Genomic DNA, 13,573 nt, shown 5'->3' with positions numbered 1-13,573 from the left:
AGCCATTGTCAACACAGATGGCACAGGGCTCGGAATCCTGCTTGTATTTACACAGTTTAGACCTTCATACTGAGATCTAACTGTGAACATTAGCAAGAAAGAAAGAATAGTTGTGTCATATTTTATCTGCCCGTTGTAAAAACTAGTCAGGACCCCTACACACTCAGAGATAGACTAATGTTAAATGATTATTTATATATGTATTTACATATATGTATATGTATAGCGTATCCATGCACACCTGTATATGTATAAGAGAAGTGTAAAAAATTAGATTGCGCCCGGCCAGTGTGGCTCAGCGGTTGAACATTGACCTATGATCCAGGGGATCGAGGTTCAATTCCCAGTCGGGGTTTATCTGCAGTGAGGGTGAACAGGAGGCAGCCAATCAATGACTCTCTCATCATTGATGTTTCTATCTCTCCCTTCCTCTCTCTGAAATCAATCAAGACATTTTAAAAAATAAATAAAAATAAAAAATTATATTGCTCTTGTAATAAATTGCTCACCTCTTTATATAGTAGTTACATTTTAAAAAATGAAATGTGTGCATGGTTGCATTATTCTAACAGAATATTAGAGCAGCAGTTATCAAACTTTTTGCATGTAACACTCCTAGACAGAGTTGTGAGGAGCACAAATGCCCTCAGACGTGATTGACCATGCCCATGGGTTGGATGCAGGCTGTGATCACACTAGGAGATGCCCAGGTACAGGAGCCCATGGCAGTTCTCAGCTGGTTCCTTCCTGCCTGAGCCTCTGACGTTCACAGCCAGTCCTGCTGCCTGACCCCACCGCCTTCCCAGACTTTCATCTACCCAGCCAGCTCTTTTTTAGGGACTCAATCAAAAATCACTCTTTCCTCTCACTGAACCTCAGGCTGCATTCCTTTCTTTGGTTGCATGATGCCGCTTTGTATACGTCTCCACCAAAGCCCTTCGACCCTTTTCAACACTATTTGTCTATCACTCTTTGAGCTACTTGAGGGCAATGACTGCTTCGATCATCACAGCCATGCCCACAGCCTCACATGTTCCCTGACAATAGCTCCATAAAAGTGTGTTGCATGAAAGATAGATACTAATGGAGATTTAACAAAAAGCAGAACTTCCATTATAAAGAATGAGATGCACTGACGAAAACGTGTTTATGGTGTGGTGGATGCTGAGGTATACATCTCAGATCCCTCCTTTGAAAACAAAGGCATTTGCTCCCCGGCTGCTGGCAGTGTGGCCTGCTGAGAGCTCATGCTCAGTGCTTCCCAGTGTATTTGTTTCCCAGGATGGCTAACATTTGTTATGACAACAAACATTTAAAACAGAAAATAACAGAAATGTATTCTCTCATGGTTCTGGAGGGCAGGGATCCAAAATCAAGGTGTTGGCAAGGCTGTGCTCCCTCTGAGGCTTAGGGGAGAATCCTTCCATGCCTCTTCCAGCATCTGGTAGCTCCTGGCATTTCTTGGTTTGTGACTACAACACTCCAATCTCTGCTTCCACCTCCACGTGGGCTTCACCTCTTCTTTCCGTGTCTTCTATACATTTTCCATCTTTTATTTTGATCCTTGAAGGCTAACTGCACATTACCATTGAACTCTGGAACGTACGTTATCTATTACAATTAATTATAATTTTAAAAAAGCCTCCACGAGGTAATCAAGAGAAGGGGTAAATAAGGCTCATGAGCGTTTAGTTATCTGCCCGAGTTCACAAAAGAGCAAATGTCAGACCTGGAATTTGAACATGGCCCCATTAATTATAGAGACCAATGACATGTGCTATCTCCAGCTTTGCCTAGTAACTCAGATATTAAACAGAAAAGCAAATAGAATGTGAAGGCTAGTCAGCTGAGTTATTAAAGGTGATCAGAATAATTATTTTCTAAATATGATCTTTCTTGTATATGAGACGCTGAACTCCAAGGTGAACTGGTATTTACCAGATCTATAATAAAAATATGATCATGATACCTAATCAGCACTGTTAATTTTTTTAATCATCATGACACAACTTTCAGAGGTAAATACTATTTAATACCCTTCCTATACTATAGGTGAAGAGGCAGAAGCACAGAGTCATTAAGTAACTTGTCCAACGTCACAGAGCTAGTACCTGGTGCTTCCCGGATTTTAGCCCAGAGCTTGTCTCCTGAGAACTGCACTATATATATTTTTTCTTATCCATGTAATTTCAAGCAGATATAAATCATATGATAAAAGAAAAAAATTCAAAAATATTCAATGAAAGTTGACATACAAATTCTTTAGTATAAATCAATTAAAAAAATTGTTTTAAATTCTCACTGGAGAATATTTTTTCCATTACTTTTCAGAGAGAGTGGAAGGGAGAGAGAGAGAGAGAAACATTGATGTGAGAGAGACATATTGATCAGTTTCCTCCCGCACACACCCTGACCAGGGCTGGGGATCGAGCCTGCAACCGACGTATGTGCCCTTGGCTGGAATCGAACCCTGAACCCTTCAGTCCACAGGCTGATGCTCTAACCACTGAGCAAAACCAGCAAGGGGAGCACAAATCAATTTTGATTTTATTATTTCATTATTATCTAGATTTGTAGAAACTATTTATTAGGTGAATCATAAGTGTACCTTTCAGCCTTCCTGGTAATATTGATAAGAGTCCTAGAAATATAAGACTTAAGTTACCAACTCAGGATTAATGTTATGTTTACCATCCAGCAAACCCACAGACTTTAGGGAATCTTGATCAGAAATATTCCCCAAGAGACCCTCCCAGAAATCTGGGAAGCAGCTGATGAATGGATGATCTTACAAAGGATACATACAGAGGCTTATGAAAGGCAATGTTCCTGACCAGCATGTTGGGTGATACCAAGACACTGTGCTAAGTCAAGTCCATCTCTTTTCAATATATAGTTTAACCATTGTCACCCAAGTCCATTTGATTAATGACCTCGTCTTTGCTTCTCATGGCACTGGACCTCTCCCTAGACCTGGATATCTTACCATCTAAACCCAAACACCACAGCCACAGCATATCCATCCATTAATGTGTCGTCTCAGTTTTCATGACCACACACAAAAGTTTCACAGGTGTATGCCTTGACCTTCAAATGATTTTTCTCAATTGAAACATTCCTCCACACAAAGTGATTTGTGTGTATTGAAGGTTAGGACAGGCCTTCAGTTATCCCCCAAGTATATAAAAGCAAATTAGAAATAATAGGAAGCTAAATCTACACAGTTATCCATTTATACACAATTCCCATTCTTAACTAAGGCTTCCAAACTTATGTTGACCACTTACCAAGACTCAATTATCCCACTTGCTGAGTGTTAATTACTCCTGTGGCTCTGATTGACATGGTGAAGATTCAGATTTAAAAGAGAGTATGCTAGAGTCAGAGCAATAAACAATTCCAACTGCTTTCATTTTTTTTTCTAATCAATGGAATATTTATTGCCTTTTCTATTCACACATCCACCTACATACCCACCCCCTCACATATATTTGGTGACCTTTAAGATGAACACCCAAACTGCTATGGACTGAATGTTTTCATCCTCTCAAAATTCATAAGTGTAAGTCCTCGCCCCCAAAGGTGATGGTATTAGCAGGTGGGAACTTTGGAAGGTGCTTAAGTCATGAGGCCGGAGCCCTCCTGAGGGGATTAGTGCCCTTATAAAAGAGGTTCCAGAGAGCTCCTTTCCCTTCCAGCATGTGAGGACACAATGAGAAGTCTGTAACCTTGAAGAGAAAGCTCTCACCTGCCCCTACTGATCCTCATCTTGGACTTCCAGCCTCCATTATTTTGAGAAATTAATTTCTGTTACTTATAAGCCACTCAGTCAGTGGTATTTTGTTATAGCAGCCTGAGCAGACTAAGACATGAACTGTCCTTAGGAAGTGATACAATATATATGTTAAAGTTGTGATGCAAGAATTCAGAAATGGTCCAGATCAATGCCCCCTGAAGTATTCAAACAGACTTTACGCAGAACTTGAGTTTGTCCTTCAAGAATGAGTAGGATTTGCATGACCAATAGAAGGAGCCATGGGCTACTTAGGTGTGAAGCAGCATGAGTGCAGATGGGAGCATGCTTTATAGGGTGAAGAATGAGACTTAACTCAAAAACAGAGAAAGCTTTAATCTGGGGATTTACATCACTCAGGTGGGTTTGTGAATCTGGGGGCAAGTTATCAAAGGGCTGAGATTTTTTATGTCAGATAAACACAGAAATGTTTAAGCTCAGAATTAAAGAATGACTTTATGAAAGAGTACTTTCAGTAGATTTTGTCTGGATCAATCACATACCAGACACTTTAGGCAAGGAGATTACTTTGAAAACTATTGAAACAAAGGAGCAAATAGGGGTGAGAGAATGTAGGAAATACTGTGGAATAACAAATTTTAAGGAAGGGATCAGACAGAAGGATGAATCTGATGGATCCCAATATACGAAGTTTCCAGATCAGGAATATTACCAACAGAAAGGAAGAAACATAGGAAAGGAAGCTGGATTGGTTGCAAGGTCACTGTGAATTCAGCTTTGTACATATTCATCTTGATATCCACATTGTAATGTCCTCTAGGATCTTAAATATTGGTAGCAAAGTTATAGATATCATGACATTTTGAAAAGGACAGTACAAGTTAGCTGGGAATATATGAGGTAGGCTCCAAAATCTTGCAAGGAAGCAAAGAAGGACGTTCCTTTATCTAACAAAGTTTCATTAGTTTCCTATCATGTGCGAATCATGGTACTGGGGATTGGGGAACACAAATTCTTCCTCTTATATTGATCACGAGAAGAAATGACACCCATTCTAAGAGTTCTAACAATGTGGTGAGCACTTTTACAATAAGTTCTAGAAGGAGGAGAGAGAAGGGAGCGCCTGTGGTGCCCGTATGAGTGCGGATGAGATAGGAGGTTTGAGGGAAAGTCTCAGAGTGGAGGCAATCATGAGTTGGGTTTCAGTAGTTCTAGGACACATTTTGAGATGAGAGGATGACTGGTGCAAAGACTAAAGCAAAGAAACAGCTTCTTGATTTTACAAATCACCCTCAAATTGCCTGTAGCATTTGACAAATTAATTCACAAAAATTAGTGGCTACGTCATGGGGAGGCAAAGCTAAGTATCAGGCAGGGGTTAATACTCTATACAAAGAATTTTAGATTTTAATTTGTAGGCGATGAGGAAGCATGGAAAACTCTCTTACCCGGGAGTAATTTGATCATTTTGAGGTCTAGAATGATCAGCGAGGTGTTGCAACGAATGATGAACTGGGTGGGGTATATTACTACCTCCAATAGGCCTTCACCTCAGAGGCAGTATTTCATAATTTTCCACTTATTTCCTGATGTCTCCTAGCTCAGGTTTTAACTTTTCCTGACATACCTTTCCTGAGATTTTATATTACTATGTCACTTTTGTTTTATAGAAGCAAATTCATAATCTAGTTTTTTGGTTTTACAGTTTGTTTGTTTTGGGCGTGTGTGTGGTTATATATTTTGGTCATATTTTTTTACCTGGCTGTGTATGTTTTTCTGATGAGTGTTTGTTTCATTTTTTTCTTAGAGTTGTGCAGTCCTATACTATCTCCTCCTCTTCCTTCTTCTCATATTTCATCTTTGGATCTGGTGAGTTCCAAGCCAGCAGGAATCCTCCTTATGAAAGAAGATTGTATGTGTGATCTGATGACTTAAACCTTTCCATCTCTCCCCCCAACAGAAGCAGGAGCTAGAGGGCTGCCCCTGGCACCCAGACGCTCTGGTGCACCCCACCTCGGCTACTCACTGCTTCCTGGAAGCACGGCCTGCACCTATGCTCTGCACTCAGCTTCCTGCCTTGCTCTTCTGTACAACCAAACGGATCTAGGGCAGTTCCTACCACCAGCCCCTTCCCATCGCTCTGATCGGGGTGTGGATGCCGCAGATCCTTGGGGAACTAGTGTTCTGACTGTCTGAAGTCCGCAGCTATGGGCACCCTCTCTCTCTGTCTTCCAGCCTGTCTATTATGACCTTCGCAGTATTTGGCAGCCTTTTCTCATATATTATTGATTTTCCGGGTGTTGCTATTTCTTATAAAAATGGAATGTACATTTATTTTTATAATTCTCTTAGTTGCTTTTGGGTGACTAGGACAGGACAAGAAGGAAATACTGTCTTGTCATTTGTCTTGCAAATTGGAAGTCAAATTAGGCCTTAAATCAATTAATTAACAAGGCAATGTCACACATTAAGCAATAAGGATGAATTAGACATTCTTTCCCTTTTTAATAATTTCCCAGCTTATTAATGTGCCCAAGGAATACAGATATGAATAGAAAGCTAACTCAATAATAGGTAACAAATGATGGCTACCCAAGGTGACAATAAATTATGGGAATGTGGACAAGGGAAAAACCACTGGGGGCTGCAGTGGTCATGCCTGGAAGTGACTTTCCATTTCCTGCTTGTCTGTCCTGGAGAAGGCTGCTAGAAGCCGGGGGGAGCCAAACCCTCCCCTCCCTTTGCTCGCTGCTCTCCCAACCGAGGCATCCCCTGCAGATGGTGAAAGAGAATCCCCCTTCGAGAAAAAAGAATAAAGCATCAGGTTGTCACGAAGTGTTTCCCAAACAAGGCCTGGTCCTACAAATCACCTGGGAAGGTTATTACAACTCTCCGGAAAAGACCTGGGATCTGTATTTTTCACAGTAATTTGGATAATCAGGCACTTCTGGAAACCCCTTGTGTAGTGGATAGAGCATGACGCTGGATGGTGGAAGACCTGTGTTTTATTTCTGGCTTTGCCACTAACTAGGTGTAGAATTTGGATAAGTTTCAATGCATCTGAGTCTGAACTTTTCTTGTCTATAAAAGGAGGGAACTGACTTGATGTCTAAACTCTCTTCCAACTTTAATATTCCATGGTTCTCTAAGATATACAAAGTGTTTATAAAACTCTCTAACTCCTTTATAAAATGGGAAGGGAAAGCAAAGGGGGGTTAGGGGCAGGGGACCAATGAGGGAAATATGAGGGTGTTTCCCTTGTACACAAAAGGGTTGGAATGAAGTCTTTTCTGCCACTATGTCTGAACTAAGAACTTCTAGGAGCAAAACGTAAGTTGGACAGGGATTCAGTAAGATTTCAGTTTTAGATGAAAGAATTGGCCCAGAAGACGATACACCTATGTTAGACCTGATTTGCATTCATTATTTTGTGATGAGCTATGCATTCATAGAATATTAATTTTCCCAAATAAAATCCTAAAGCACCACAAAGGTGTTTTCCCCTTTCCTTGAGTATGTAAAGATATTGACTTCTACCTAAGTGAAGCTCTAAGTTTTTCCTCAGATTCTTATTAGTAAAAATGGTCTTTTTTTTTCTTTTTTCTTTTACTTTAGGAGTTTGATTGGCAGGTCCCTACTAAGAAGGCAAAATGAATTTCAAAGACAGATCTAAGAAAAACTGGGGTTTTTTTCCTGGTCTCTCTGGACTTTTGTTGCTCCAGGTGTTACAGGAAAAACACATTTCTCCACCGGTCTAGTCCTTAATAATAGTATTATTAAGGTCCCCAAGCACATCTGATATTGCTCTTCTCGGGTGTAGGGAGTGCCATTCATTTATTGATGCAGTAGCCACAAAGGGATCGCATTTTGCTTTGTTTGAAGGACCTGAGTGCCCTTATTATTTTTGTTTGTAGAGACACCAGCATGCACTTGAAAGCGGGGGAGGGCAGGGAGATGTGCTGAAGAAAACAGCCCAAAGCCTGGCTACTGGTTGCCTTTTTTATCCCCTTGAAAAGCCTCTGGGTTGATTGATTTGTGGTGGGGATGCTACTTCTCCCTGTTCTCCACTCGGGACTCTGAAGTCTGGCCTGTGTGCACCACTGACATCCAGCGGCACACTGAAGGCGGGTGATTATGATGTGGATACTGGTTGGTTTGTTCAGCCACAAACTCCTTGGAAGTGTAGCTGACTTGCAATTTCCAACGGCCTCGGGGGACTAGAACAGCACGTATAAAATATCCCGCTTTATTGAATTGTTTCAAAGATCTCCTGGATCAGAAGCAGACTAATCCTGAAAGCAGGAGGCCAGCTGAAGGTGGGTGAGACTGGCTACGGACATTGGCGAGGACCAGGATGCTAACTTGTCTTAAGAGCTGAAGGTGAGAGGCTGGAGAAGGCCTGGCTGCTCAGCCTCCACAGTATAATTACAGATGTTTAAACAACTCAGGTCAGGACAGACTTGGAAATTACACTTCAGGAAAACTCAACCTTTGGCAAGTGCAATGACCTTACATAAATTTGAGCCCTGAGGAGCATAAGCAACCACTGTTATTAAGTCAATTGCACTGTATCACAAAGAGAAAGCGTCGTGCAACCCTGGATCTTTTTTCCCCCCCTCACAGCAATGGATAGCAAGCTGTGAACCAAACTCATCGCAGGGAGAAAACATGGGTGCATGAGAAAACCACTGAGACCGACATTGGATATACAAAGAGAAATCTTCATGAGTTATACAATGACGCAGAGGGAGACTGTATCATAGAGCAGAGAGATGACTGGGGTTACCTAGCATAAGAGGAACTACATTCAGCATTGTTCAAATGGGCTTGGTCACTTCACGATCCCTTTTACAATCCACTGGCGAGAATGAAGGCCCTTGCAGGAGGGCCTGGCTTTGGGAGCAGGGCCTTCGGCAGTCTTGATGTTCGGCTTCTTGCTGGCCCCGATGCCCCAAGGCTTGCAGGCTTCCCCACTGCAGCTCCCCTTCCTCAGGGTCCATGGCTGCACAGCCGCTTTGGATCGCTTCTTTGTGATTCTTTGTGTAGACTGTTTCCATGGCTCCTAACTCCTCCTCCTGGATGCTTTCTTCTGTCCCCCCTTTGTTCCCAGCCCATCAGCACGGGCAGCCCTGACCCCGGCACGTTGGGGCTCTGCTTGCCAGGAAGTTTGGACAAGCAGACTCTATACAAGTTGGCAGCAAAATGAGGAGGGATATGTATTAATAGCACTGCTTTTCACAAAAGTTGCAAACTCAGAGCTTCAATTGAAAGTGCAAAACCACAGTAGATTTTACTTCTCCCACTGTCACCACTATTGTGTAGCCTTCATCAGACCTCCACAGGTTTTTGTTGTTGTTGTGTTTTGTTTTGTTTTTATTTCATGCTCATAAACTTAACTCTGCAATCCCGCTAGACTTGGAAGGGGTAAGGAAAATATGGAACCCAATGAACTGTGGCAAGATCGATAGAACATTCCAAGCAGATGAGGGTGAAGGGGTGCTCTCCTGAGCTACAGAGGAATGGTCTGGTGGTTAAGATAAAACACAAGTAAGATTTATTAGAGTTGTCCACAGTCAGCAATGGTGATCTTCTTGCTGATCTTGTCATTCCCGAATGCAAAGCACTCCATGGCTACCACAACATCCATGCTGTCTTTCACCTGGCCGAACACCACACGCTTGCTTGCCATCTAGCCACTCAGGTTTGGCAGTGCAGATGAAAAGCCTGGAACTGTTGTGTTGGGTCCAGCATTTGCCATGGACGAGATGCCAGGACCCATATGCTTCAGGATGGATTCTCATCATCAAAATCTCCCCATAGATGGACTTATTGCCTATGACATTATGGCTTGTGAAGTCACCACCCTGGCACATAAATCCCAGAATAATTTCCAAGGAGAGACAGCCCAGGGGTTCAAAGTGATGGTGATATCCAAGGACACGGCGGGGTTCACCATGACTGGGCACAGGTGGCTCCTGGGTGGTGGCCTCTGCAAGGCTAGACCTTCACAGGTTTATCAGAAAAAGTTTAAGAGAGTGGAAAAGGTTCAGGGTCAGGTGGACCTGGGTTCGAATCATAGCTCTACCCCTTACTAGCTAGCTATTCTGGCAAATCTTAAAACATCTCTGGGCCCACCCAGTGTTTCATCAGTTGATGGTAAGGGTTGGGTGTAGCATGCTAATAATAAAATGATTTGGGGGGAGTTTGTTAGGACAATTGTGCTTGGTACATTGTGGGCTCTCAAAAATGTAATTTTTCATTAATTCAGTCCTCAAATATTTGTGCACCTACCATGTGCCAGGAACTGTTGTTCTAGTCACCAAAGTTACAAGAGTGAAGTAAAAGGTTTCCTCTCTGACACCTTATTTTCCCAGGCACCTGCCCCATCTGCTTTGTTGACATGGAAGCAGGAATTGTAATGCTGTCATTTCTCTACGAATCCCTTCTGCCTTTAAATTTTGGCAATACCTGATGTAGTAAGCTGTGCGCTGAAGGAAAGCCTCCCTCCACATACTTCAGCGGCTCCTAATCCAGTTTTGCAGAACACTGGGGGGGAGTCTCTCTCTCCCTCTCTGTCTCAGTCTCTGTGTCTCTCTCTTTTTCTAATTACCTTTCTTTTACACACACACACACACACACACACACACACACACACACACACAAACACAGTTTCTCTCTCAGTCTCTCTCTCTCTCTCACACACACACACTCACACGTTCACACCACCTCCCTACTGACTGAGTCAAATTCATGCTCCCAGTGGAGCTTAAACCCTTCCGCAGCCTCTCATGAAATCCCTACATGCATTCGCTACCACAGCTGTTAAACAGATTTCCCCAGCCAAGCCCCACTCTTAACTTCCATACACTCAGCTGAGGACTCTACTCTTTGGGTTTCTGGTAAAATTTCTCACCAAATCCTCCAGGGTTTCAGTTTAATCAGGATTCTATATAGACTCCTGTGTTTCTAAAATCTATGATTATACACATTCCATCTGTTATAAAATTTCAAAACTCATCTTTGGTTGTATCTCTACCTCAGGGTTTCTCAGTATCTCTCTCCATTTCCTTCTCCTTGGTGCCCTGGAAAGGAGCAAGACTCCTCTTGCTTGTCCAGGTGCATCCTTCTGGCCAAGGTCTCCAGTCCAGCCTCCCTGCCGCCTTTGGGCTGCCACATCATTACCTTTCCCATCCCCTCCTGTTCCTTCAGTCTCTCTCCCTTCCCTCTTTGTCTACCTTTTCATCTTTGACTTAAACAGTGTCGTAAGACTTATTATTTTTACCCTGCAACACTAATATACTCCCATCCTAAATTTTTCTTTAACTACATACCCAAACTTCTTGAAATATACTTTCAAATATATTTTATTATTTCATATGTAATTAGTAAATATATATGTGTGTGTATATATATAAGTAAGTACATAGGATAACTAATATATTTATTAGGCAAATAGCAAAATATTTTACTAACATTCATTTTGTTAACATTTTCCTCTTAATATTTGTTTTCTATGTTCACCGTTTCAATAAAATATTTTTACCCCAAACTATCAAGATCTGACTGTAAAGTCCAATGGCATTTTGTAGGTTTTTCTCCCACTGACCTTATCCACACATGACCATTGATCAATTGTGAATGCAAACCTTGTCATCTCCCTGGGATGATTCCATCACATTTTTGTCAAATCAAAGGATTGGCAAACTTTTTCTGTAACAGACTAGATAGAAATGTTTTCACTGTTGAGCACCACATGGCTACTGTTCCAACTACTCAACTCTGCCCTTGTAGCAGGAAAGCAGTGGACGACCATTCGTAAAGAAATTGGCACGGCAGTCCTCGCATAAAACTTTGTTTACGAAAAACAGGCACTAGCCTGCAGGATGTTTTTTGTAGACCCCTGGTCTAAGGTAATTCTAGCTTTTTCCTAGGAACACTGCTGCCACATCTACTTTACCATCTGTGGCAGACCAAACAAAAACATTCCCAAAGATCAAAGATCAAAGATCGCGCGTGTGTGTGTGTGTGTGTGTGTGTGTGTGGTGTCAGAAAGAGAGAGGGTTTTTTTTGCAGCTGTGATTAAAGATCTTGAGATGGGGAGATTATTCTGAATTATGCAGGTAGATCCCAAATGCAGTCACATTTATCCTTATAAGAGCAAGGCAAAGGGCGATTTGATGACACGTGTAGAGAGAAGAGGAGAAGGCAATGTGATCAGGAGTTAGAAATAGGAGTTACGTGGCTGTAAAACAAAGAATGCCAGCAGCCACCTGAAACAAGGAGCTGGCAGCAGATTCTGCTCTAGAGCCTCTGAAAGGGAGAGTAGCTCAGCTTGCTCCTGATGTTATCCCTGAAAGATTCATTTTGAACTTCTGGCCTCCAGAACTGTTGCAGAATAAAATTCTGTTCTTAGAAGGCACTAAATTTGTGGTAATCTGTTACAACATCCCTAAAAACAAGCACACAATTGCTACTGGTTGACCATTACTTCACTTTCAAAACATATTTCTCCTTTGAGACTCCTGCCCTTAGGTTATACCTTTGTGCACCTTTTATTTTTATTTCTAATGACCAAATTCTTGAACATACCCTCAAATCATTGTGGACTTCAGCTCCTGATTCATATTTTTTCACCTTGAATCCATTAATTGTCCCATCACTTGAAAACCGATGAAGTGATCCAGTCTAATGCCTAGCGTTCAAGTTCCTTGGCCAACTTGATTCCAACACATTTGTTTGTGTTGTTCTGTATCTAGATCTTCTTTTCTTCTTTTGGTTGTCAGATGATCTTTAATAGAAACATTCTCCTTTGTAGTTCTTAACTAGCTGGGCATTCCACTGCACCACTGTTGATGTCGTCTATGATGTCATGAGGGTGGCAACCATCAACATTGCAGCCCACAGACTGGGCAGTCCCTAGGATCCCTTTAATGGTTCCAGAGAGTTCTCTAGCTAAAGATAGGTGCCACATCTGTCGGGCAATGTTGACAATCTCATCAAATGTGATATTTCCAGTGTTTTTTTGCCTTCTGTCTCCTGGCAGTTCTGAGGGCTTTGATGATCAGGCCAGAGCAGGAGGCACTACCTCAATCTGGGCCTGTGTGTTCTGAATGGTCAGTTTCACTGTAATCCCCAGACCCTTCCAATGACTGGTTGCTTTGGTGATGTCATTACCAACCTTTTTTGGAGACAGGCCCAGAGGGCCGATCTTGGGGGCCAGGGCAGACGTGGCACCCACTTCCCCGCCGGTGCACCTTAGGTGTACGACTTTGATCTCGTTGGGGCCAAACCTCGGCAGCATGGTGGAGGTGGCTGGTGTCGAATGAACCCGGATTCAGGACGACCAAAGAAAGTTGCACCTGAGCCGCCGCCGAGCTGAAAGCCCGAAAGAACCTTCTTTTCTTCTTTAATGTAGGCATTGCCACTTGTATTTTAGGGTTTTGTCTATTTTTTTGTTGGTGGTGTTGTTTTTTGTGCCACAACACACAGCAGAGTCCACTGATGCAGTTCACAGCCACTACAAATGTCCTCTTCTTTTGCACGTGTTTAGCCATAATGTCATGTTTCTTTCCTTTTTATGTTTTTACACTTTTTCATTTTGGATCCAAGTATAGAATTTCACATTGGGGCCTAGACAATGACGTGCACTGTTGCATTCATGGTTTTCAATCTGTCCTTTTTAAAAAATGTATCTTCATTGTTGAAAGTATTACAGATGTCCCCTTTTCCCCAGTGCCCCCCTCCGCCCACTCCCGGCCCCTCCCCAGGCCTCCACCTCACTATTGTCTGTGTCCCTGGGCTATGCATATATGCATATAA

The 13,573-nt window shown here is 42.3% G+C and overlaps 1 pseudogene; it reads right to left on the bottom strand.

Annotated features, from left to right (window-relative positions):
* Nucleotides 1-12,547: 12,547 nt before the first annotated feature.
* Nucleotides 12,548-13,055, bottom strand: LOC107530156 (large ribosomal subunit protein uL11 pseudogene; annotated as a pseudogene).
* Nucleotides 13,056-13,573: the final 518 nt, after the last annotated feature.

The sequence above is a fragment of the Miniopterus natalensis genome, chromosome 2 (genome assembly GCF_054644295.1).
Source record: "Miniopterus natalensis isolate mMinNat1 chromosome 2, mMinNat1.hap1, whole genome shotgun sequence".
In the NCBI taxonomy this organism is placed as follows: Eukaryota; Metazoa; Chordata; class Mammalia; order Chiroptera; family Miniopteridae; genus Miniopterus; species Miniopterus natalensis.
The sequence above is the reverse complement of the archived record's forward strand: the minus strand, read 5'-3'. Positions and strand labels throughout refer to the sequence as shown.